This window comes from Lepidochelys kempii, chromosome 8 (genome assembly GCF_965140265.1).
Source record: "Lepidochelys kempii isolate rLepKem1 chromosome 8, rLepKem1.hap2, whole genome shotgun sequence".
NCBI lineage: Eukaryota > Metazoa > Chordata > Testudines > Cheloniidae > Lepidochelys > Lepidochelys kempii.
The window spans coordinates 1709262-1733550 of NC_133263.1; the positions used below are offsets into that span (position 1 = coordinate 1709262).

The 24289-nt window shown below is 61.4% G+C and overlaps 1 protein-coding gene across 4 annotated transcripts in view; it reads right to left on the reverse strand.

The window, feature by feature from the left end:
• The window catches only part of CPLX2 (complexin 2), a 72252-nt gene that overhangs the window by 12126 nt on the left and 35837 nt on the right, over positions 1 to 24289 (reverse strand). The window contains exon 1 of one of the 4 annotated variants that reach the window (XM_073355177.1): positions 9018 to 9103. The exons of the other annotated variants lie outside the window; for them this stretch is intronic. The gene's annotated coding sequence lies outside the window, so the exon portion shown is untranslated. Of the gene's footprint in view, positions 1 to 9017; positions 9104 to 24289 lie in introns of those variants that run through there. 4 annotated transcript variants of the gene reach the window in all.

Genomic DNA, 24289 nt, shown 5'->3' on the forward strand with positions numbered 1-24289 from the left:
ATGTTTCCTCTGAATAGTGTGGGGGTGCCTCAGTTTACCCTATGCAGTTCTTAAATATCTAGGTGGTGGGGTAAGGGTGTATGATCATTGCAGAGCCCTAGAGGGCAGGTGTGTGCAGGGGGCTGGACACAGAGAATGGCCGACACCCTGTTTCCTGGCAACTGACGGCCTGGGCCCTTCCCCCCTGCAAGGTGAGAGCTAAAGGGTTGGAGAACAAAGGAATCCGGTGACCTCCTGGCCCGGGAAAGGGACAAAGCCCAGAGGAGGAGGGGCTGGAGGGAGTTTCAGTTTGGGACTGGCTGGGACATGGAGTGAAGGGCAGACGTGGTTGTCTGGCTCACTGCCCCCCAAAATGGACCCGGCTGAGGGGTCCTGTTCTCTGTACCTACAAGCTCTGTGTTAGACCATGTTCCTGTCGTCTAATAAACCTTCTGTTTTACTGGCTGGCTGAGAGTCACGACTGACTGCGGAGTTGGGGTGCAGGACCCTCTGGCTTCCCCAGGATCCCCACCTGGGCGGACTCGCTGTACACGGAGGGGCAGAGGATGCTGAATGCTCCGAGGTCAGGCCCGGGAAGGTGGAAGACAGGCTGCTCCCAGAGAGGAGACTTCCCCAGAGTCCTGCCTGGCTTCATGGGGAGCAGTTCCAGAGCATCGCCCGGGGACCCCCTGACAGCCAGTACTCCAGAGCCTGGGGCAAGGAGCGGTGGGGTAACCTTGCTCTTGTGATTAGCCCTAGTCTTTGCTGGCGCAGTCAGGCCCAAAGGGAACCATGTCACACTCACCAGAGGCGGTGATAGGGCGGGGGAAAGGAATTGCTATTGAGATGCAAATCGTGGGCCAGATTCTGCTCTCACTTGCAATGGTGTAAATCAGGATTAACTCCACTGACATCACTTTCAGGCCCCAATCTTCCTGCACAATCCCCACGGAAGCCTATGGCGCATACGATGACGGGGTGAGCTTGTCTCCGGGGCCAAAGGGAGGTGACTGTAGGGATGAAGTGCAGCAGGCCACGTGGGACTGCGCGGGACACTCCAGTTTGACCCAGATGGATACAGGCCAACACATGCAGAATCCCTGGCATCCAGAACCGAAAGTGGGTGCCCAGGGCTGTGTTCCTGGCCCCCGCTCACCAGCTGCCTTCGCAGGATTAGTCATGGATCCACTCAGGGAAATAATTAGACTGATAAATACAAGCCGGCTCTTTCTCTCTCATGCACCTCCCGCACACCTAGTCTACCTCTCACACGCTCACCCCACGCTCAGTGTGCGATTGTCCACACACACACACACTTTACACCACAGCAGCTTCAGACAGACTTACAACCACCCTGCTTCCCACTTGCTGGAAGGATCCAGGGCTCCTGTCTGCCAACTGCTGGCCAGACAGCCAGAGGGGACAAAGCCAGCTGGCAGCTCGCCCCAGCCTGGCTGGAATAGCCGCATGACACACCGTGGCCACCACCCAGCCCCCCGCATACAATGGAGCCCTGGATGGAACTAAGCTCTTTTCAGTTGGCAGCTGTACAGAGACGTATGGCTGTTTTTCTGCCTCAGGGACCCACGTGGGGTCCGGGATGGATACTGGAGTGACCCTGTGTTTGGCTGCTGTGGGTTCATGGTACAATGAGCTGGCCGGACTGTGTGGGCACCTCTGCTAACTGGCGGGGGAGCAGATCTGCTCTGGTGCTGCTAAAGAGATTTGCTAGATGCCAGGAAAGAAGCGACAAGCCCAGCTACCACTTAGCAAAGCTGCAGCTTTCAGCCCAGAGGTTTCCTGCTTCACACCTGTCTGCCTCGTTACTTACATGGCCCCATTATCACAGTGAGCCGCTGGTGCCCCTGCGAGGTAAGGCAGTGCTGTCAGGGTCCTTTTATGGGTGAGGAGCTGAGGCACTAAGTGCCTTGCCCCAAATCAGTTGGGGAGTCTGTGGCAGGGCAGGTTATTGAGCCCAGGTCTCCTGGGTCCTAGGCCAGTGCCCTGACCACTAGGCCATCCTGCCCCTCAAACCCCAGCTGGGGACAGATTCCCCTCAAACAGCTGAAAGGTGGCTTCCCCTCTCCTTACGCTGTTTCCATTGGAGCATCCTCACTTCCTGTCAATCCCCTGTCCTCTTCTTGTAGTAACCTGACATTGCTCTTTGCATCAGGACTACCTGGGGTACCTTGCTGTAGCGCCTAGGAGCCTAGTCATGGCCTAGGACCCCATCGTGCTAGGTGCTGTACAAGCACAGAGTCCCTGCTCTATCTGAACCAAAACTCCACCTGTGCAAACAAAGGCCCAAGGACATTGATAAACCTCCGACGCCTCCCTACTGCAGAAGTCGTGCAGAATATTCCTGACAGTCTGCAACTACTGGATGGGTGCAAACCCCACGGAGGGTGTGGCTAGGAGTCACAGGCCCAGAGTGAGAATGGGAACTCTGAGCACTGCTTTAGGCTGCTGCACTGTCTCCCCAGGGCATAGGTGCAAGTCCCATCGCTTGGGACATTTAACCCTAGGCTGACTGAAGCACCAGCTGCACTGTCCCTGGGAGACAGTTCTTGAGGCTCTGCTTCTGCACACCAGGTTGCAGCCTATTCGAGTGGCTGCATTTCCAGATGGGGCTTTACAACAGTGAAAGGCACAAGCTTGACTGGAGGCCCATCCAGAGATTGCTCATTGCACCCTGCCTACTTTCTGGAGCGACGCCCTCTGGGAGCACCTCGTTCTCGGCTGTGGGGTTAAGTGACTGGAAACAAGCAGGGATTTGATCCTTCGCGGGCCAGCGGAATGTGCCCAGAACCATTTGACGTGAGGGCAGGCAGCACGGCCGTGATGCCAATGACTCACGCACGACCGATCTAACATGCAGATCAGCGCCTTCCTTTCCCTTTCAGAAGGGTTCCGTGTTCCTAACTCCTCTTTGCATATCTCCAGAACCATGCAGGAGACCCCTGGAAGAGCTCCAGCCCATTCCATCCAGTGATGATGGGCAGCTCCTAGACTTAAGGTTGCCTGACGTGTCCCATCATAAGACCCAGTATTCAGCTGCTTGTAAATTTGACAAAGTTTAACCATTTGGGACTTTTCTGAATGTTTCAGCAAAAATGATTCAGCCACTTCTCACAAGGCGATTGGGGGTAGCACCCTGGTGTCAGGAACGTGCCTTTTGTCTTCCCCAGGGAAATCTGCCCAAGTTTGGAACTGCTGGAAACGGCTGTTCACACGAGCTCGGTAAAACCTTTTTAGGGTTCAGCAGCCAACTTCTCTGCAGAGTCCGTCTGCACTGAGCATGCTGCATCCCCTCGCAGCGTCTACATGCCAACAGGACTGCCCGTGCTCTGTCCCCATGGAGCAACTGCGCATGCTCCCTCCCAGGGCTGAACAGCTGCCAGGGAACTCTGCTGGCTGCCTGGACGGGATGGAGCCCGGCATGCCCTGGCCAGACAATGGGCCAAATTCAGCCCTCACGTAAATGGAGACCACTCCTATCAGAGTCCGTGGCGAGTGCCCCTGCTTATGCCCAGCTCCTTATTTGCCCCAGTGTATGAATTGATGCCCCCTCATCCCTCCCGCTCTGCAGCAGGAGACAGCCGGCAGAGGAGACTGCCCTCAGCTGGGTTCTCAGGAGGCTGTTTCCATCGTAATGTGGAAGCCAGCTCAGCATTTTCCATTTCCTCGTGCCCCCTGTGAGCCCCTGGATACAGAGGCCAAGTCTCCCCGATAGCCTTTGCCAGCTTAGCCGTGTCAGCCAGGGGTGTGTGATGAGGTGTGATCCCTGCTGGCAAAAGCTCCTTGTGTAGACACAGCTATAGCTGCAAAATGGCATTTTTGCCACTACAGAGTATTTTGCTTGAGGGGCTGATACAAGCCCTGCTCGCACAAACCATGGAATCAGCTGCATCCAGGCTGGAGTGCTTTGCTGGTGTAACGTGCCTGGATAGCTAACCCGGCAGAGTGCTCCGAGTACAGTCCTGGCCAGCACACGTGGAGAACAGAGGGACTCCCTTCGGTACCAAGCCCCATGCCTACACTTGCTTGTTAAACTGGAGGGCCAGCTCTGCGGTAAACACTAGAGGGCAGCACGGCCCCATTAGCCCTGCTGCTCTGGGGTAGGGGTTCTTGCAGTTCCACCCAATTTCTATTCTACACGGGAACATCTGAAGCTGGAATGAAGCCTGCCGCTTTGGGGAGTGTCCATGGAGGTTTGTCTCAAGCGGTGCTTCCAGCAGCCCAGGGAACGGGTGTTACGGTTGCAGTCACACATTTGCACTCTTACCATGGCCTGGCCTGGGCCCTGGGGCCTGGCCGCTGGAAGGTTTGGGGAACGCCTGGGGTCTACACACACCGATTCCCTGCTTAGTCCTGCTGGCCTGGCAGCCGATTTAGTAATTGATTAAAGCAGAAACAGTTCGATCCGTCCCCACCCTCCGACAGCAGGATCTCCCAGCCGGCCCTGCTTCTGGGAGTGAGTGGAGCAGGTGGGGATTGGCACCCAGAGGGCCGTGCGAATGAAATGGATTCAGACGGTGAGCCACCTCAGCATGGCTTAAACCGGTCAGTTACAAACGGCTCACATCTCTAGTGGAGACGCAGCCTGGGTTTATATTAGAGCTTGCTTCCCAAGCCAGGCACCTGCCAGCAGAGCACGGCTGCCTTAGATCCCCTGCACCTGTATCATCATTCACTAGCGTCAGTCCTGGCCTGTCGCTGCTGGAGGGCAGGGGGAGACCCCCGTCAACCACATTGCTTCAAACACAAACACAGGTCAGCCACTACAAACCGCAGCAAGCCCCGTGTCGAGGGGATGAGGGTCCTGCTGCTCCCGGGAAAGCAGGCAGCCTCCCCACTCAATTGATTTTAGCCCTGCCTCATATGAATTAGCCACTGTAAGTTCTTGATAATTAAGTTCATTTTTGCAAGGCAGAGAACGCTTCTCGGGCGAGGTCGTGGCAGTTAATGGCTCGTTAGCAGGATTCAGGCAGGCTCTCAACTCAGCACTTAGCACCAGCCTGTCCCTCCCCACCAGGCCGGGCTGGGCCCGGCTGCTGACGGAGCATTTGTAGTCAATTTGCATCCTCCCCTCCCCTTTGATTTAATGCTTTGATACAGCATCATCATCAGGAAGACGATTCCTTTTGCGAGCACTGCGGCTAATATCTGGGAGAGTGGCTCTCCCCCCTCACGTCTCATGCCACCCCCCCCAGGCGAACCCGGCCTTCTGGGTGTGGAATCGGGGATCAGAAAATTAACTAGCATAATTTGGGGGTGGGATGGGGCACCTGGGAGGGCTGTTCTCCGTAAAGCCCACACATGGGGGGACAGGGACAGGACGCCAGCTCCCTGGGGGAAGCAGGAGGTTCTGAACGAACGAGGTTTGGATAAGTGAGGCTGTTGGCAAGTCGCCACAGAGTCACAAGGAAGAGAAATCTTAGCAATAATCATAAATAACAGAATCACAGCTGCTAGAGAGGGGAAAGACCTATGACATCACCCAGGCAGTCTCCCTGCCAATGCAGGATTGATTTGGGCTCGCCATTTCCTGGAATAGGGTCCAATCTAGGTGTAAAACCCCCAGGCAATCGGACACCTGCCACGGCCCCCAGGAAACGATTCTGTTGCCTAACCCAGCGCTGCCAGTCACCGTGCCAGCAGCACCCGCCTGCGGAGAATGGGACGGTGGCGTATTTATATAGTGCTGTGAACTCAGCCAGCCCTGCCCCTGCCCCCCTGTCAGCACTGTGCCATGTGGGGGGCCGGGCAGGGAAGAGGTTTCAGACAAACACGGATTTTTCCACACAAGCTGCAGCTCCTCGCTGATTGCAAGGCCAGAAGGGATCCCTGTGATTGTCTAGTCTGACCTCCTGCATAACACAGGACAAAGACCTGCCGCAGGCTAATTCCTAGAGCAGAGCAGTTAGAAAAACCTCCCCTCTGGATTTAACGATGTTAAGTGATGGAGGATCCACCAGGACCCTGGGGAAGTTCTTCCACTGATTCATCACCCTCACAATTAAAAAGTTACACCTTATTTCCAGTCTGGTGCATGCAGCCCCTAGTCTGGGATCAGAGCCAGCCCAGAACAATCCCAGCAAGCACACCCATCCACTCAGCCTGGACTGTGTCCCCGACCTTTCCCGAACCCTGAGGGCTCTGCCCACTCCCTGGGCTCACAGAGTCACCTTGCGCCTGGACCGGCTGTTGCAGGACCTTGGGGCTTGGAGGGAACCTGGCTCTGGAGCCTCAGTGTATCACAAGGGGAGCAGGGTGCGGGGCAGGAGCTGGATTGCAGGGGCGACCCACAGCCTCCAGGCTGTCCCTTCTAGCTCTGGGCCCCTTGGGGAGCCCCTGACCCCCCCCATTGCTCCTGCAGAAAAAAGTCACCAAGGAAGACTCTGCTCAGCCCAGTCAGGGCCTGCATCACTGCTCCAGGCCCGAGGTGGTGGGGATGGGCATGGCCATGTTCTCCCTATGGCCAGTGCCCAGCTGGAGTTGGCCACAGGGACTTCCCATGGAGCAGTGTGGCAGGAGAGCCTGGGGCCTGGAGTGCAGGGTGGGCACTGAGCTCTGAGACACAGACAGCCCCCAGTGTAACAGGATCATGATGGTCTCATAGAGCCCCTCCCCTCTCCCCCCCGCACGACAGGGCACCTGCTCCACCTGATTGTCTCCCTTGTTCGCAGCTACTGAGGGTGAGGAGTTGTGAGCCCACAAGGCTGGACAGATCTGGAGAGATGAACACGCTGTCCAGCCCCACCAGGGCCCCTTCCCAGCACTGCCCCAGGAACAGGTCTCACGCCGATTCTGGCTGGCGTCTGTGTGTGTGAAGGGAGGCACAGGCGAGGTGCCCGGGGTGTACAATGTACCGCGGGGTGTACATGCCGTGTCGGTGGGTGGGCGAGGTGCCCGGGGTCTACAATGTGCCCTGGGGTGTACGTGCCGTGTCGGGGGTGGGCGAGGTGCCCGGGGTCTACAATGTGCCGTGGGGTGTATGTGCCGTGTCGGGGGTGGGCGAGGTGCCCGGGGTGTACAATGTGCCGTGGGGTGTACGTGCCGTGTCGGCGGGTGGGCGAGGTGCCCGGGGTGTACAATGTGCCGTGGGGTGTACGTGCCGTGTCAGGGGTGGGCGAGGTGCCCGGGGTCTACAATGTGTCCTGGGGTGTACGTGCCGTGTCGGGGGTGGGCGAGGTGCCCGGGGTCTACAATGTGCCGTGGGGTGTACGTGCCGTGTCGGGGGTGGGCGAGGTGCCCAGGGTGTACAATGTGCCCTGGGGTGTACGTGCCGTGTCGCGGGGTGGACGAGGTGCCCGGGGTGTACAATGTGCCGTGGGGTGTACGTGTCGTGTCGTGGGGTGGGCGAGGTGCTCGGGGTCTACAATGTGCCGTGGGGTGTACGTGCCGTGTCGGGGGTGGGCGAGGTGCCCGGGGTGTACAATGTGCCGCGGGGTGTACGTGCCGTGTCAGGGGGTGGGCGAGGTGCCCGGGGTGTACAATGTGCCCTGGGGTGTACGTGCCGTGTCGGGGATGGGCGAGGTGCCCGGGGTCTACAATGTGCCCTGGGGTGTACGTGCCGTGTCGGGGGTGGGCGAGGTGCCCGGGGTGTACAATGTGCCGTGGGGTGTACGTGCTGTGTCGGGGGTGGGCGAGGTGCCCGGGGTCTACAATGTGCCCTGGGGTGTACGTGCCGTGTCGGGGGATGTGCTCGGAGCGCCCGGCCATGGCCAGGGGCAGGCAAGCGGCAGGCGGGGGGAGCCCTGAGCCGCCCAGGGAGGGACGCATTAGCGGGGCAGAGGGTCCAGCAGGCAGCCCGCCCCCCTCCCCCAGCGGTTTTCTTGTGATTCTGGCACATGCAGAGGACAGGAGACCCCCAAGGCAAATGCCGCCTGGCGCAGCGGGTCTGCAGCCCGGAGCCCCAGCTCCCCTCGCCGCTCCGGGGTGCAAACACAGGTGTGTGTGAGGCGGAGCTAGCGGGGACGCAGCCCAGCCCAGGACAGGCTGTGCCCAGCTGCCCCCCGCGCTGCGGAGCTGGGGCGTCCTTCTGCCGGGGCTCGGCCGCGGGCAGCTACTGGGGAACGTGTCCCGGATCTGTCTCCAGCCCGGGCAGGCGGGCTGGGCTGTGCGGGGCTCCGGGCACTGGGAGCTGAGCCCGGCTGGCTGCAGGGAGAGGGGGCGGGTCGCCAGCCCAGGATGGGGGCTCCCCGAGGGGCTCTGCAGCTCCCTAGTTCTGGCTGAGCCCCGCGTGCCCTGTCCCAGCCCCGCACCCGCAGGGAGGCACGTTCCCCGGCTCGGCCCCCAGTGCCTCGCGTGTGTCCCGGCCGCTGGCCGCAGCCGCGAGGGGACGGTGAGGGGCCGGCGTCGCTTCCCTGCTGTAGTGGGCAGGGGCCGGAGCAGCGCCGCGGGGACACACAGCGGGAGTTGCACGGGCGCAGCCTGGCCCGGAGTAACCCGGGTGCGCCAGGCGGGCGAGCGGCTAGGGGGATCAGTGGGATCCCGGACTCACTTTACCATTAGCCCGGGGCGCTGCCGGCGGGTCCATGTGCCCGGAGGCAGCGCCCAGCGCCGTGCACAACCCAGCAGGGCACGCAGGGACCCCGGCACCCCCACCCCCACCACCGGGGGCACCTGCCGGGCCGAGGAGCCCCGCACCGGCCGCTCGGCTCCTGCCTGAGCCCGAGCCCGGACAGACGAGGCCCCCGGGGCAGCCTCTGGCTTTGCGGGGAGGAGGGAAGGGGGAGGATCGGAGCGCCCCGGTTGGCTCCCCCCGCGCCGGGACGCGAACCTGCGCTTCCTCTGCGCAAAAGTTCCTTCTCCTGCCAGCAGCGACCGGCGGGCGGGTGCGGGGGGCTGCGGGACGCGCCGGGCGTCTCGCCCCGCGGACCCGGAGCCCTGGATGGGGCCGTCCCCATGCGCCCCCATCTTCCAGCAGGCCCGGGGCGGGTGCGCTGCGCGCCCAGACCCATGCGCCCGGGCCGCGGTGCCAAGCCCCGTCCCCTCCCGCTCCCGCTCCGGGGCTGCCCGCGGGACCCACTCACCCGGGACGCTCCAGCAGCCCGTGGCCGGCGGGGAGTGAGCGCTCCCCAGCCCTGCGCGCAGAGCCCGCCTCCCTCCTCTCCGCAGCCTGCCGGTGCCTCCCCCCAGCCCCTGACGCGCCTGCCTCTCTCCTCCCCGAGCGAGTGGGCAGCTGCCGGCTCCCCCCGCCATCTCGGGGCGCCTCTGCCCAGCCCCGGGGCCGGCTCGCTCCGCTGCGCCCCGCCTGCCAGCGGCCCCAGCGCGGCCACGGGGCCGCCCGGGGGCAGGGGGCTGGAGCCCTAGGGGGCTGCTCCGTCCTCAGCACCCTGGTTAGCGCCCTGCCTGCCCGCCAGCCGGGTCATCCGGCGCCTGCTGGTAGCCAGGGGGGCCCCGCGCCCTTCTCCAGCGGCCAGCCAGAGCCCTGACCACCGCGGTGGGGGCCGGGGCTGGATCTTGCGCGGCCTCCGGCCGGCGGGGCTGCAGGATGGAAGGGGCGGGGAGGGGTCTGACTGCTCCAGCTCAGACTTGGTGAATCCGGAGTAACTCCACGGAAGTCACCGCTGGGGTGACAGCAGGATCGGGACCAGCCGGTTTCCCCGTTTTAGCGCTGACCCCGGCGCAGCGCCCTGTAAACACGAGGGAGAGACACACATAGCAGCCGGGTAATTATTCTGGGCTGCCGGTTTGGAGAGCGGGTCTGGCTCCCTTCTCTTCCGCTCCAAACCGAAGCAGACAACCCCCTCCCCGCCCCCCAGCCCATGAATTAACCGTCCCCCCCTCCTTTCACTTGGCCTTTCCCCTTTTCTTTTCCATTTCCAGCTCTGCTGATCCCACTGAGAACACACAGCTGGAGTTTACACGGCAAGCCGGCCTCACACCCGACCCCGCAGAGAGTCCGGACAAGGGCAGATCCACGGTCTGTACTTAGAAATGATTTATAGCCAATATCCCCGCCTTTGCTGCGTGTTTGCTAGCGGAACTAAGTAAGGGCTGGCTGGGAGGCCCCTACCTCTGCCCCTGTAATGAGCCCTGGCTGGGCCTGAGAGCTCATCGGGGAAGCTAATGACAGCGGTTTGTGCGCCGGTCTGAGAAAAAACAACGTGGAAAGAATTAAAATGTCAAAGGATGCAAATTTGTTGACAAGTGGGGATTTCCTTTACACTCCCGGCTGTGTCTCCATCTGCCAATTAAGGTGCTATCCTCCAAAGAGATCAAACGCTTCCGGACGCAGCCAAGGTGAGGGGGGGACCTGTGCCCTGGTATCAAAGAGCAAGCAAGTGGGCCCTGCAAGCCAGGGGCCCGGTGGCGCAAGGCCTGGCCGTGGGCGTAGCTGTGTTTCCATTTCCATAGCCAGGCATGTGGGCGCCTCCACACCTGTGCCTGTCCCTTGGGGGCACGTCTCTGTGCACGGGCCTGTATCCTGGGGGGTGTGGGCATGTCTCTGTGTGTCCGTGTGACGAAGCGGGACTGTTCTTAATATTCCCTCCGAATAGTGTGGGGGTGCCTCAGTTTCCCCTAGGCAGTTCTTAAGTCTCTAGGGGGTGGGGTAAGGGTGCATGATCATTGCAGAGCCCTAGAGGGCAGGTGTGTGCAGGGGTCTGGACACAGAGAATGGCCAGCACCCTGTTTCCTGGCAACTGATGGCCTGGGCCCTTCCCCCCCCCTGCAAGGTGAAGACTGAAGGGTTGGAGAACAAAGGAATCCGGTGACCTCCTGGCCCGGGAAAGGAACAAAGCCCAGAGGAGGAGGGGCTGGAGGGAGTTTCAGTTGGGGCTGGCTGGGACATGGAGTGAAGGGCAGACGGGGTTATCTGGCTCACTGCCCTGCAAAATGCACCCGGCTGAGGGGTCCTGTTCTCTGCACCTACAAGCTCTGTGTTAGACCATATTCCTGTCATCTAATAGACCTTCCGTGTTACTGGCTGGCTGAGAGTCACGTCTGACTGCAGAGTTGGGGGGCAGGACCCCCTGGCTCTCCCAGGAGCCCCGCCTGGGCGGACTCGCTGGGGGAAGCGCACGGAGGGGCAGAGGAGGCTGAAGGCTCCGAGGTCAGACCCAGGAAGGTGGAGCCGGGTGAGCTGTGTGTCCTGCAGACAGGCTGCTCCCAGAGAGGAGACTGCCCCAGAGTCCTGCCTGGCTTCCTGGGGAGCAGCTCCCGAGCATCGCCCGGGGACCCCGTGACAGTCCGCGTGCCCAGGGTTAGAACGCATGGCTCCCCGTGTGCATCTGTGCATATTGGCAGGCATCTGTATGTGCGTGCAGGCCCAGCCATGTGCGTGTGTGTTTGTTCCCTGCTACGATAATAACTTCACATGCTTTTTTCAAACCCCAGGGACCCAGACTTGCAAAACGGGCATGAACGTTTATCCGCTCAAGCACCGCATCTGCTCACCCGCCCTTTGTCATGACTGAGGGTAATGGGGGGAAACAGATATTTCACTCCCCCGTGAAAAAACGTCCGGACTCAGCAAGTGGGTGACCAGAGCCCGGCAGTCACCTTTCCCGGAGTTCCCAGGGTGGGGTAGCGAAGGGCTGTATGGACACTCTGTGGTGTCTCCTCTTTGATACCCTCTTGGGAAGTGCTTCTTCTGTGACACTTCCCTTCCCCTCCCTGCCTCCCCGGGTGGAAGTGACCTACCCACGCTTGCTCTGGAATCCACACACAACGTAGAGTCGGAACTGTCTTTGTTCAGCGTTAACAACACAGTCGTGAAGGACAGAGCAGAGTTCACCTAGGAACTCTTCCCCTGGCTTGGCTGTCCCTGGGGCTCCTCGCTCAGCACTGCTCAGCCCACACCCAACATCCTCTTTCTGAGCCACCTGCCTCACTGACCCCACAGAGCCCTTATGATCAATTATGATCAGACCAGGGCCTTGTCGTGCTAGGTGCCTCACAAACGCGCCATGGGGAGAGAATTCCCTCCCAGCGGAGTTTCCTTCAGTGGGGTCAACCCTGAAGACACTGGTGGCCTGTCACACGCTCTGACACACCCAGAGCACACCCCGATCGAGGCCAGTTACACCACACTACCACGTACACCTGGTTTCCTCCCCTTGTTAGGTCACTGGAGACTCTGCGGGGACCTGCTCCCCCTTTTTCCAGGCTGCATTTGGCCCTTGCAGCGCGCCTGCTACTCATCATTTCACCTCTTAGAGGAGGCGAACAGAGGTGTGGACCCCCTCCCCCACCACGGGGTCTGGCTTGGTGCAGCAGCTCTACGTCTGTGTCCCAGCAGCGGGTCCCAGGTCACTGTAGGGATCTAAACTGCACCTGCTCCCGTGCAGCGGCCCCCTCGCTCCCAGCAAGCCAGGCCAACCCCCCTCCCTCACTGCAACACCACAGACATGCTGCCACGCTTGGCTAGACACACTGCTCACAACCCACTGCCTCCTCACCCTGCCAGCCAGGCGTGGCAGCATGCACGTGCCCATGGCTAGCGTGAGGACCAGAGGTGCCCAGCCCAGGACCAGTGGCAGGGGATGAGGGTGAGGGAGGAAGGGCTGACGCAGTTACTCGGTACCCCGTGCGGGCCGCAGGATGGCTGGAGGAGGGTAAGTCTGCCAGGCCTTTTGCTCAGCTCCCGATGCCCACAGCAGTCACACGAGCAACAGCTCAGTGCAAGCGTCTCCCCCAAGGGGCACCCAGGAAACCCCAGGCGAGGGCTGGAGCTGTACCCGCCGGAGCTATTGGAAATAGCCGGAGCTATTGGAAAAGTGGGGGAGGGACTTCATGAGGTGCCACCTCCGAGCCTCACTGAGCCGGGGCTAAGTACCTGGGCTCCCAGCACAGCCCGGCTGACCAGTCGGAAAGCGTCAGCGTAATGAAGGCTCAGGTCCTGTGAACGAGTGAATGCGGGGAGGGATCCCAGCTTTGCTGCTTCCTCTCCCTCCTCTGTCCCAGCCACGGGCTCCTCCTGCCGATTGCTTTGCCCGGGGAAGATGCCGGGGCGAGCTGGAGGCCAGTCGCCCAGGGCAGGAGGGAGCAGGGAGTGTTACCTTGCCTGTTGCTGCAGTGCTCTCCAGGGCAGGGGCTGTGCCCAGGACCCAGGCCAACGGGGCCCCGACCCACCATCCTCTGGTACAGAAAGCCACTGCCTGTGGGGACTTTCAGGCCCCATGAGGTCACTTGGCCAGGTGGCTCAAGTGAAGACAGAGCATGGCATGCTGGGACCTGCAGTTTCTGCCAGCTAGCTGTGGCCCGCAGAAGCATAGCAAGCTGCCAACAGAGCCCTTGGCTGGCCAAAGCCCAGTTTGCCTCTGATCTACTTGCGCCATTGAGACGGCTCGAGCTGGTACAATTTTAACCCCAGAGGACGGACAGGGCGCCCGCTGGAGGGAACATTTCTAAGCCGTGCTCAGCCAGCCAGAACCACGAACGCACAGGGAGAGTTGCGACGAAACAGTGGATTTACGCATATCACGAGAAGCAATGACCTTCGAGGCATCAAAACCGACTGAAGAGTAGTAGACCACCAGGCCCTGGTAGGAGAGGTGCTGAAATGCCGAGGAAGGGCTGTGAATGACATGGCACATTGTACAGAATGGTCTAGGAAAGGGAGATCTGTCCTGAGGAGCAGAGAAGAGGAGTTATCTGCAAAATCCCCGCAAAGTGGGACCAGGTTATTTGTGACAATTGCAGAGGCGGGACACTCCTGTCTACTTGGAAAAGGGTTCTACATTAGCATTTGAATCGGATGAAAAGTGCTTTTGATAAAGTTCCTAGGGAAGAACAGGCTGGATTTTGATTTGGTAGGTCGTGTTCAGACCGGAATTTTGCCTGGAGGAGGCTTATTGAGACAGGCTCAGAACACAAGCAGGAGATAGTTTTTAACTTCCTTGACTCTACGAACGCGTGCACTAGTGTCTGCAGAGAGGCCCCGTGGAAGATCCTGGGGCGCTCTGGGATTCCAGAACAGACTGTTCACCAGCGCAGGGGCTGAAGAGTGACCATTTCAGGAGTCGTTTGGCAACCATCCGTTGGCCTGTTCCTGCCCGGCGGACGAGTCACTGCCTCAAGTTTTTGTTTCAGCCCAAATGCTTCTAAAAGGAGCAAAGTTCCCACCTTTGGGCTTGTTGGTGCATGAAGGGCGATCTTAGTGACGGGACACGAGGGTGATGGGCGCACGAGAAACTTCTGCAATCGAGCGAGAGCTGCAGGAGCATTTTTCCCCCCGGTGCTCGGCAGCAGGCACAGACCCCAGTGCTTTTTCCCAGGGCTTGGGATTGTGGGGGCTTGAGTGACTCGACACACGTGTGCAAGGTGTGTCCCTGTGTACATACAGCTGTGTGCAGTGGCAAACACCCCTCCCCCAGTACATGTGCATGGGAGGCTTGGCAGGCCTAGGCCACGACCTGGCCTCTGGCCTGCACCTTCCAGGAGCTGACCTCTGGGGCTCTCTTTTCAGCAAACGGCCTGAGTTGGTTCCGAGTGTGTTTTTCATTCAGGTGTACAAGAGTCCTTCACACCCAGCTCCAGACCTTTAGGGGCCCAAAGTCTGAAGGTCTCCGGGCTGGAGCATCAGGCTTGGACAGCTTTTAAGGATGAGCTTCCTGGCCGATTGCTGACCTGTCCGGCAGACAGCCCGGCCTGCTGTCCTGTCAGGGGAGTCCCTAAACTCGACGCTAGTGGGCCGCATTCATCCCTGCGGTCCACAGAACGAGGCCAGGGAGGGATCCGGTGCCGGGCCCCGGACGGCTGCAGAGCAGAGAGCTGCCTGCCAGCAGAGACTGCCTGTCTGGTTTTCTGGGTTCAGTGCCCTGTGCCGGGGTGACGGCCCCTCGGGGGCCAGCAGCGTCTGCCCCATGAAGCAGTTTCATTAGAAACACACAGAATAAATACCATTAAGTAAATTCAGATGCTGAACTAATTCCAGCTGCCAGGCCTCCTGAGGAGCATAACGGCTAATTGACTCTGGCGGAGGACGCCCCCTCCCCAGCTCCGTTCTGCCCCGTGCCATGCGTGGTGCTCGCCAGGCAGTGGTGCAGCGCTCAGGCCCAGCTGGGCGGTGCCCCTGGGGCTAGCCCCATTATTTAACGGGCCATGAGCGCGCTGCAGGTGCCAGCTGCATGCTTTAGTGAGGCGCCACGGGGCTGCCAAGAGAGAATGCAATCGCTTTATTACTGCCCGGGTGCCGTAGCACGGTGTCTCCCACAGGCAGAGCAAAGCCAGGGAGCGAAGCGTGACGTGGAATGAGGGGCGATGCCCCTCCTCCCCCCACAAGCGCTCCCCCGGCGGGGGTTTCGGAAGGAGCACGGAGTTTAAGGTTAAAAACCTTCTTTTCCTAGCACATGGGGGGACCCCTCAACAGCGACCCACTCCAACGGTGGCACCCCATGCTTGTAACCCATCCCTCCGATCACGGTGCTCGGGTGACCCCGCCTGCCCGCCCAGCCCTGGAGCTGTCCTGCCTAGGCAGATGTCAGGGCCTGGCTCTGCAGGGCTACTGCCGTTTACCCAGCCCACGTCTCACCGCACCCAGCCCCATGGCTCTGTGCTCTCCCGCTGGTTCCAAGGCAAGACTGTGGTCCACACACTGAATAATCGAAATACCAACATCCACTGGCTCCAAGCCCTGAGCCGCACCAAGGTGCCAGTCAGCCTGGGAGGGTGCTGAGCCCACTCAGCCGTATGCCAGTTACAGCCCCATGCCGCTGAGCCAGTAGCAGCTTCTCACTGTTACATGCCCAGAGAGATTGCAAGGTGCCAGGGACCCCAGTGCACCAAGGCAGCTACGCATCTATCTTCTCCTCCAGCTCTGCTGGCTCCACGCTGTCCCACTGCCTGGCAGAAACAAGCAACGGGCGTAGGGCATTTGTCTCGGACTGCGCAGGAAAGGCAGGGATGTGCCAGTGGGAAGGGCGCCCAGAGAGTGCCCCGCGGATGGCCGTGCTCCACAGTGACTGTGGCTGGAAGGACACAGCCTGAGTCTGGGGGGCAGAGGAGGGGGCAGCCCCAAGGGGTGGAGTTCGGCTGCTTCCGCCTGGAGGAGTCCGAGGAGAAGCCCCGGGACGTTTCACTCCAATGCAGCGGCCGGCAGAATGGACAAGCTCCGCGGGAAAGCCCAGGAGAGATGCCCCAGGGCTTCCGGTGTCCAGGGCCAGGGCTGCAGCCTCCTTCCCGCATGCACCCAGCGTAACAGCAGATCCCCTATGCCTCTGTGCCCTGCCCCCCAGCTCTGCCCTGCCCCCTCATGCCTCTGTGCCCTGCCCCCTGGCTCTACATCCTACCCCCCAGCTCTGCCCTGCTCTTGGCTCTACCCTGCCCTGCCCCCCAGCTCTGCCCTGCCCCCTCATGCCCCCGGGGCCGTGCCCTGCAGTCAGGCGGGGGTTTCCCTCTCCCCCTTGGAGCATGGGAGCTACAGAGCACCGTCACGTGTTCTAAAGGTGCTAAAAACTGGGCCGTGCCTCACTCTGTGCCCAGGCGCCCTTCTGCGCACTAGCGTGAGCGACACAGGCCTCCGGCGGGGGAAGGGAGCCCTCCCCGCGGCACTGCTGGCCAGGGGGAAGCTGCCAGCCTGGCCTGCACGGGAGCAGCCACCGTCACACCAGGTGGCACCTGTGCTCTCTGGTTTCGGGGCCTGAGCCGCCCTGCCCCGGGTTAGGGGGCCCGGCCCACCCCTTTGCCCAGGGATTCCAAACGGCCCCCAGGGGATTCTGGCGCCTTCCTCTGTGCAGAGCGGCCTGTGGCTTCCCCCAGGGCAGCAGCGCCACCCCCACCTGGTGCTTTCCCCACCCCCTGGGGCAGGCAGCCCGTCTCCCCAGCAGGGGGCGCCCCGGCACGGCCAGGCAGCCCCCCACCCCCTGGGGCAGGCAGCCCGTCTCCCCAGCAGGGGGCGCCCCGGCACGGCCAGGCAGCTCCCCCCCCCCGGGGCAGGCAGCCCGTCTCCCCAGCAGGGGGCGCCCCGGCACGGCCAGGCAGCCCCCCACCCCGTGTCACAGCCACGCTGCCAAGGGCTGCGCCGGGGGCCAGGCTTCCTGGCTATGATGATTATTGTTGTTCTCTCCACTCGGCTGCTTGTTGGGTGGGAAATTACAGGCCTCTTCTCATCTGGTGCAGCAGAGACGCTGCGAGGCTCCCTTCCCGCACCAACCGCTTCCTTCCCCTTCTCCCCGGGGGGCCAACGAGCGGGGAGGGGACAGACACCCCCTAACTTACCGGCTGTGAGGTGGTGCAGAGCTTCAAAGGCAGGGCCAGCCCCATGCAGCACAGTCCCCTCCACCCCCCCAGGCTGCCGCTGCTGGCACCATTCCCAGCTACCTGCCTTTCTGCTGAAAAATGCACTTTGCTCACCCCGCTTCCCCCCCCCCCCCGCCATGCAGGGATCTCAGCGATGGGCAGACAGGCCTGGGCACCTCCCTGTCCCCTCCCCCCAGACGTGGAGAGATATCACCATCCCCATTTTACAAATGAAGAAACGGAGGCACGAGGGAGGAGGGAGGAGGGAGGAGGGATTTTTTCTCAAGGTCATGCAGTGAGGAGTCAGTGGTAGGGCAGGTAACAAGACCCAGGAGTCCTGACCCCCAGTCCACTGCCCTGAGCAGTAGGTCGAGCCTCCTTCCAGGGCCAGGCGTAGAGCCGGAGAGTCCTGGTCCCCCGTTCTCTGGTGATGGGTAACGGCTCCCCCTCCCTGAAGGCCCTTGCCAGTGGGGTCCCGCGGAGATCCAGACTCTCCTCACTTCCCCTCAATAGCTACCCGAGACCACTGCGGGGAGAGGGAGACACCACAGGCTTGGCTGCCAGGGCACGCACCCATCTCAGTCTCAACCAACCCAACCACTGGCCTGACCAAATGCCAGGCGGCCGGCAGGAGAGCAGCTCCTGGAGGGAGAGCAGCTGGCGCCCACTGAACCCAGCCAAGACAAAGCCGTGCTGGTCGGAGAGGGGGCATGCGCGTTTCTGCCTTCCATCAGGGCTCACGGCCCCGGTCATCAGGTGGCACGAAGCCGCGGGGGCCCGCTGGACTCCTCGCTAAGCTTGGATGACCAGGCTGCATCAGTTTCCAAAAATGTCTTTCGCCTCTAGCTCGCCAGGGAGGGTCATCCCTTCCTCCTGGGTGAGCATGTGGCCACAGGGATCCCTGCACTCCTCTAAGAGTGGGCAGAGCCCAAATGGAGGATGGAGCGCGAGAGCGGGGGACAAAGCTGCCTCTCCCCGGGGAGCCGGCTGGGGGACGATCTTCCAGCTGCGGCCAGGGGAACCCAGAAGCTGGCCAGCTTCAGGAAATGTTGCAAAAACCTTCCCCTTTGGAAATGCCTTTCTACCATGGATAACAGTGGCGCTAGGAACCCCCCTTTGAATCCTACACCCCGCTCACCCCCCCAAAACAAAACACCAACCAGCCAACTGAAAAAACCCAACAACCCTAGCCCAAGCTGACAAGGGAGATGTGCCAGAGACTCCAGGAAGTCCACTAGGTTACTGATTGTACATGGAAGGCCCGCAGATACCATGGGGGTGGGAGCAACACAAAGCCCCAAGACAGATGGCTCGAGTGTCCCCTCCCCACCGCTCACTCTACTCTCCTGGCAGCTTGGCGTTCCCTTAGATTCCCTGTGTTTCTGGTTGCCAGACGCTGATAGCCACCCCCAACACCTTTCCGGAACCAGCTTGTTTGCTTCCTTTACACGGCACTGCCAGCAGAGGGAGCTCATGAGTGCCACGCACTGTTTTTGTGTAGGTCCCGCACAAATGTATTGTTCTCAGCAATGGCAGCCCTTCTGGCTGAGGGGGGAAATTCAGGTCTGTTGTGAGTGGGAGAACGGGAGGAAAGGGGGTCAAGGAACCCCCTGCCCCTGTGTACCCACACTGGATCAGAGCGGATCTGGGAGCCAGTGCTCCCACAGGTAATAGCCGGGGGCTGGTCTAGTGCATTAGGTGGCCCTCCATGGCCCAAGTCGGACAGGGGTATGGCTAAGTCCCTTCGGAAGCACATGGCTGGAGGAGCGCCACTGTCTCCAGGTGACCCCCCCACACTTCCTCCCAGCATGGTCAGCATTAGGCCAGGCTCTGTTTAGAGTCTAGGTGGGGTTTGCTTCAACCCCCTCCTGATTCTTCAGGGCTGAAAGGAGAAAACTGTCCAGTTTGGTCTGGGCACAGAGCCTGCCTGGGGCTGAAGGGTACCTGGCTAGAAGTTACCTCGACAATGGCTCCAATTAGCAGCCGCCACTGATTGCCATCCCCGCTCCCTGCTGCAGCCAGTGTTCTGTTCCTGTTTTAATTCTAATCAGCAGGAGAAATGGATTTAAAAGAAGGGGCCATTTAATCGGCATGTAGCAGCTGTGTGCACGCCAGCTGGAGAGGGGCCTCCGCAACATCGGCAGGTAGCTCCTGAAAGCCACCTGCCTTTGCTGGGCAGATGTGCATGGGGCCGCCTTTGTGCTGCTGTGTGGTGAGGGCTTTGTGTGTGCGCACGCCTCTCCCACGTGTGCACGCCTCTCCCACACGTGTGCGCACGCCTCTCCCACACGTGTGCACACGCCTCTCCCACACGTGTGCACACACCTCTCCCACGCGTGTGCACGCCTCTCCTGTACGTGTGTGCACGCCTCTCCTGTACGTGTGTGTGCGCACACCTCTCCCACACGTGTGCACGCCTCTCCCTGGGTGTGTGTGTGCCTACGCGTCTCCTTGCATGTGTGAGCGAGTGTGCTCACACCTCTCCCGCGTGCGCGTGTCTGACAAGGCTACAGCCGACTAACCTGGGGTGGTTGGAGGAAGCTGGAATTCAGCCCCGGCTCCGTAATGGGGTGGGGGGAGAGAGCAGCAGCTCAGCCTGCGAGACGGGATAAGGGCCAAGGGGGCTGGAGCAGAGGGTGGCAGGGGCACCCAGCCCATAGACCCCGTGCTCCGTGGCTCCCCCCACCCCGCCCGGCTGCCCAGTGGGAGCCACCCCCAGGGCCCAGCCCCAGGCAACCTATAGGGCTCGGCAGCCTGAGGCAGCCCGGCTCTTCCTGTGCCCCTGGGGCTGGCTCCTGCTGCCAGATCCTTTCAGCACAAAGCTGCCCCGCCCACCCTTTCACCTCAAACGGATCCATCTCCGGACCCCTCCCTGGTCCTGGGGGCTCCTCCCCCGCGCTGCCTGCCCCCCCGCTGCCTGCTGGCTTCTCGCTCACGTGCTGCTCACCATTCGCCGTGCTGACACTTAGCAACTGAACGAGGCGTTGGCTTGCCTGCCTGTGCTTCCTCCATGCGGTGCCCAGGGCGGCAGGGCGGGGCGCAGGCTGCAGAGCTAAGGGCCCCCCAGGAGGGACCGGCCGTGCCCCCAGAGAGCCCCAGGCTCAGCTCTGCACAGGAGCAGGGCAGAGCCCACGGATGGGTCCCTCCGGGGCCAGCCAGAGCAGGGAAGTCACGGCCCGGCCTTCAGCTGCCCCCAAGAGCAGCTGGGTTATTCCCAGCAGACGCTCGGACACTCGCCCATGACCCGGGCACTCCCACCTACGAGTGCACACACAGGTGTGCTCCCAGCCCCCTGCTCGCAGAGTCTCCTACCCCCTGGGCACACCCCAGCCCCTTGCACTGCACTCTGCTGCTCCGCAGCGGCTCCCGCTCCTGCTGCGAGCTTGGCCCCCGCGTGACCAGCACATCGCTTCCTGGGACACGGGGCGCAGACAGCTGGTTAAGTCAGTGCTGATCCGGTCCCAGCACTTATGGGGCTCCAAAGGCAGAGGCAGGGAACCGAGGTGTGAGTGCTCGGGGGGCAGAGGAGGGCTCCAGCAGCCAGCACTCCAGGAGTGGCGGGGTAAGTGGGGGTGCAGGGTGTTGCAGGGGCCTCAGCTGGAAAAGGAGCCAGGAGGGGAGCGATGAGGCTTTGCCATTCATCGCCCTGGGCTCAGCACTAAGGACTCGTTGGCTGAGGATGGATGGGAGCCCCACATCCCGGCACTGGGCAAGGAGAGCGACAAGGCAGGTTGGGTGGCTGGATGAAGGAAGAGTCAAGCATTTTGGTTTCTTCATTCCCCCCTCACCTGGCATACACCTGTCCGCTGCCCCCCTTTGCCTGGCATATATGTGAATGGCAGCCCCTTCCTGAGCCCCTGCCTGGAGTACACCTGTCTGCCACTTCCCTTCCCCCGCCTGGCATACACCTGCCTGCCATCCCCTTCCTGACCCCCTGCCTGCAATACACCTCTCTGCCAGCTCCCCTTCCCCCGCCTGGCATACACCTGCCTGCCAGCCCCTTCCTGAGCCCCTGCCTGGAATACACCTGTCTGCCAGCTCCCTTGCCCTGGCCTCTCCCCCCTGCCACCCGAGCATCATGCTCTGGAGCATGAATCTGCAGGCCCAGGCTGAGCCCCGATACCCAACGCATTTGGGGGACCTCCCCCGCAGGGCACCCTGCTGCCTAGGGGCAATGCCCTGACCAGGAGATCAGCATGAGGGGACAATGGGGACGACTCCTGGTCCCAGCTACCCACAACCGCTGCCCAGCATCGGGCAGAACCTGCCCAGGAAGGCAATGGCTGGGATTGCCAGCAGCACAGCACAGGCCGGTGTGATCACTGGATCTCTTGGGATCCTCTGGACCGTTCTGCTCCAAGGCCAGGGCAGGACCCGGAGCACGAGCCAATCCCACGTCCTCTGCACAGCACAGCTTGCTCCTCCTGGCACCCAACCCAGAACACACCTCCCCGGGGAGCCTTCCCTGATGCCACGGGGCGCGGGGCTGAGCTGGCTCCAGGGGCGTCTGCAATGGACTCTGAAACAAGTCCCCTTGCTGAGCCCCTGGAGACTTGATGGCAGAGCATGCCAAGGGCCCTTTCCATCCCCTCCAAGGCAAGTCACAGTGTGGAGGGAGCAGGATTGGTGCTGTGACACCCTGTCTCTGCCAGCAGCCGGGGCGGGCTGGGGGCGGCTGGCACCAGCCCTCTTCACAGCTCCCTTCCTACTTCCCAGGCCAGACGAACGGCGCCTTCTCCTCCATGCACGAAGAAGCAGATGAAGTCAGATGCCAACATGCACAGCCTCTGCCCCTCACCCTGCACAGCAGCTGCCTTCCCTCGCCAGACGGCCCAGGGACTGTGTCCTGTAGCATGCCCAGATGCACCATGCCCCTGATAACCTACACCCTGGCTGCACCAGCAGCCTCTGCCTCGTCTCCAGCCTGCACGGCCTCATGCACGGCCTCATGCACGGCCCCGTCACTGACTCATCAGCGCTGCTCCGCTGGCCATTCAGGAGCTTTCCCAGAGAAAGAGCTAACGGGCACGAAGGCGTCTATATGCTCCGGGGCTGAGGGCTTGGTCAGCAGTGTCGGGCACTTACTTGGCTGGGCTGCTGACCCTCCCATGCACAGGTGCTCAGGGGCGCTGGAGCCTGTAAGCACCCAAATCACCTAGGCCAAGCACGCCTGGAAAGTCACCTGCAACGTACTACCTCCCCCGTTTCCCCTCTTTTCAATGCCACAGCTTCTCTAGGAACACGAGGGCTGCATCTCAGCCGCTCTGCAGAGGCGCGGGACATAGGGGTGCAGGGGTGCTGCAGCCCACACCAGGTTTTATATGGGGCTGCCGGCCCCGCGCCCTGGGCTCCAGTCCCTGGCTTGGGTCTCAGGGGCTGGCCCTGCACCCCAGCTGCTGGCTCTGCACCTGGGTCTTTGCTCCTGGCCCTCTGCCTGGGGCTCCGTGGCCACTGGTCCTGCGCCCCGCACTCCGCTCCCCAACCCCGCATGTGGGGCTCGGGACCTGGCCGCTGGCCCCACACCCCTGCTGCTGGTCCTGTGCCCCGGGCCCGTGCCGAGAGCCCCACCCCCAGCCCCTGGACTCGCTCCAGAGAGCTGCTGCGAGAAGGCAGCCTGAAGGTCCAGTCTTGGAGTGGGCAGGAGGGGGAGTCACCTTTGTGAAAAAGTGGGGTCCTTTGGGGTCTGGCACACTGAAGGGGTTACTCCTGGGAGCCTGTTTAAAGGCCAGGGCCTTGCACAGACCCTGTAGATCCTCCGCAGAGCAGCACGACTCTCAGGAACTTCGCCCTCAACCTGCCTCCAGCGAGCGGAGCGGGGCCCTGGTATGAAGACACGTCCCTGTGTGTGCACGAGCCAGGAGAGGCCCGTCCAGTGTGACAGCCAGGCAGAAAGCGCAGCTTGCCAGGCCTCCGCAGAGAGCTCCCAATTTGGAGCAAGAGCCTGGTTTGCTTTGCTGGCCCCAGATTGGAAAAGAGAGAACAGACTCACCCCTCCCCCACCTCCTGGCAAACACGCCAAGCCCCAGGTCTCTGGTGTCTTGTCCTGGTGCCCTCAGGGGAAGGCAGGGGCTGGTGAGAGTGAGCTGCGATACCCCCAGGGCACGGGTCCTTCATTTCATCTGCCAAACTGCTCAAAGGACAGGAACAGGTGGGCTCAAAACTGGGTGACGGACCCAGGAGGGTGTTTCTGCTTTTGATCCCCCTCTTTATTGCTCAGAATACTACTCCCCCACCCCCGACTCCCCCCAGAATACACCACAAAGTGCTTCATCTGTTGGAATGGGAGGCCAAACCATGCCCAGCCCTTGTGAAAGCGATAGCGAGCCAGGACTAGTGCACCAGTACGCTCCCCCGGAGTCACGTGGTGCTCTCAAGACTCGTACCACCCCAGGGTGATGAACACCTACCCGGGCGGCCGGTAGGTCACCCTGCCTGGTAATTGGGCTGGGCCCTGCCTTAGCTGCTCCCAGCGTCGGTCCTGACCTTTCACTGGGAAGCAAAGAGCTTCTTTCTGCCATCGCAACATTCATTGGGCCAGATCCTCAGCCGGCGTAACCCGGCAGTTCTGTTAAGTGGAGCGACAGTGATTGATGCCCAATGGGGAACCTGGCCCTTGCTTTCCATTTTCTCATAGTCTGCCTCCAGATCTGGTCGTCGGTGCATCCCAGGTGTGACATCTTGAGTCCCTGGAGACTTTCCCTGGCCGTCACAGCTTTAGGGAGTACGTAGGTATTTGGCAATGTCAAGCACTTTATGTCCTCCCCATACTTTACATCCTCCCCTCTGTGTGCACACAGGGTTGGCACTAGGGTGTCTTACGTACATTACCATGTTCTCCGTATAGACATGGGGCCAGATCCAAAGCCACTGAAATCACTGGGTTTGTCTACTGACTTCACTGGGCTTTGGGTCAGGTCCCCAGAACTAAGGGACAGATTCACTGGCTAGTCACTCGACTCTAGCTCTACAAAGTAATGTGAACCTGGTCCAGTGAGGGCAGTAACTGCGCTCCCCGAGCAGCAATCTGCCCACCAGCTCACTAACGGGAATGAAATGACTCCAGCAACCTACTGTTAGAAAAACAGCTTCCAGGTCTGTTCTAGCCACTCTTTGTAATGGG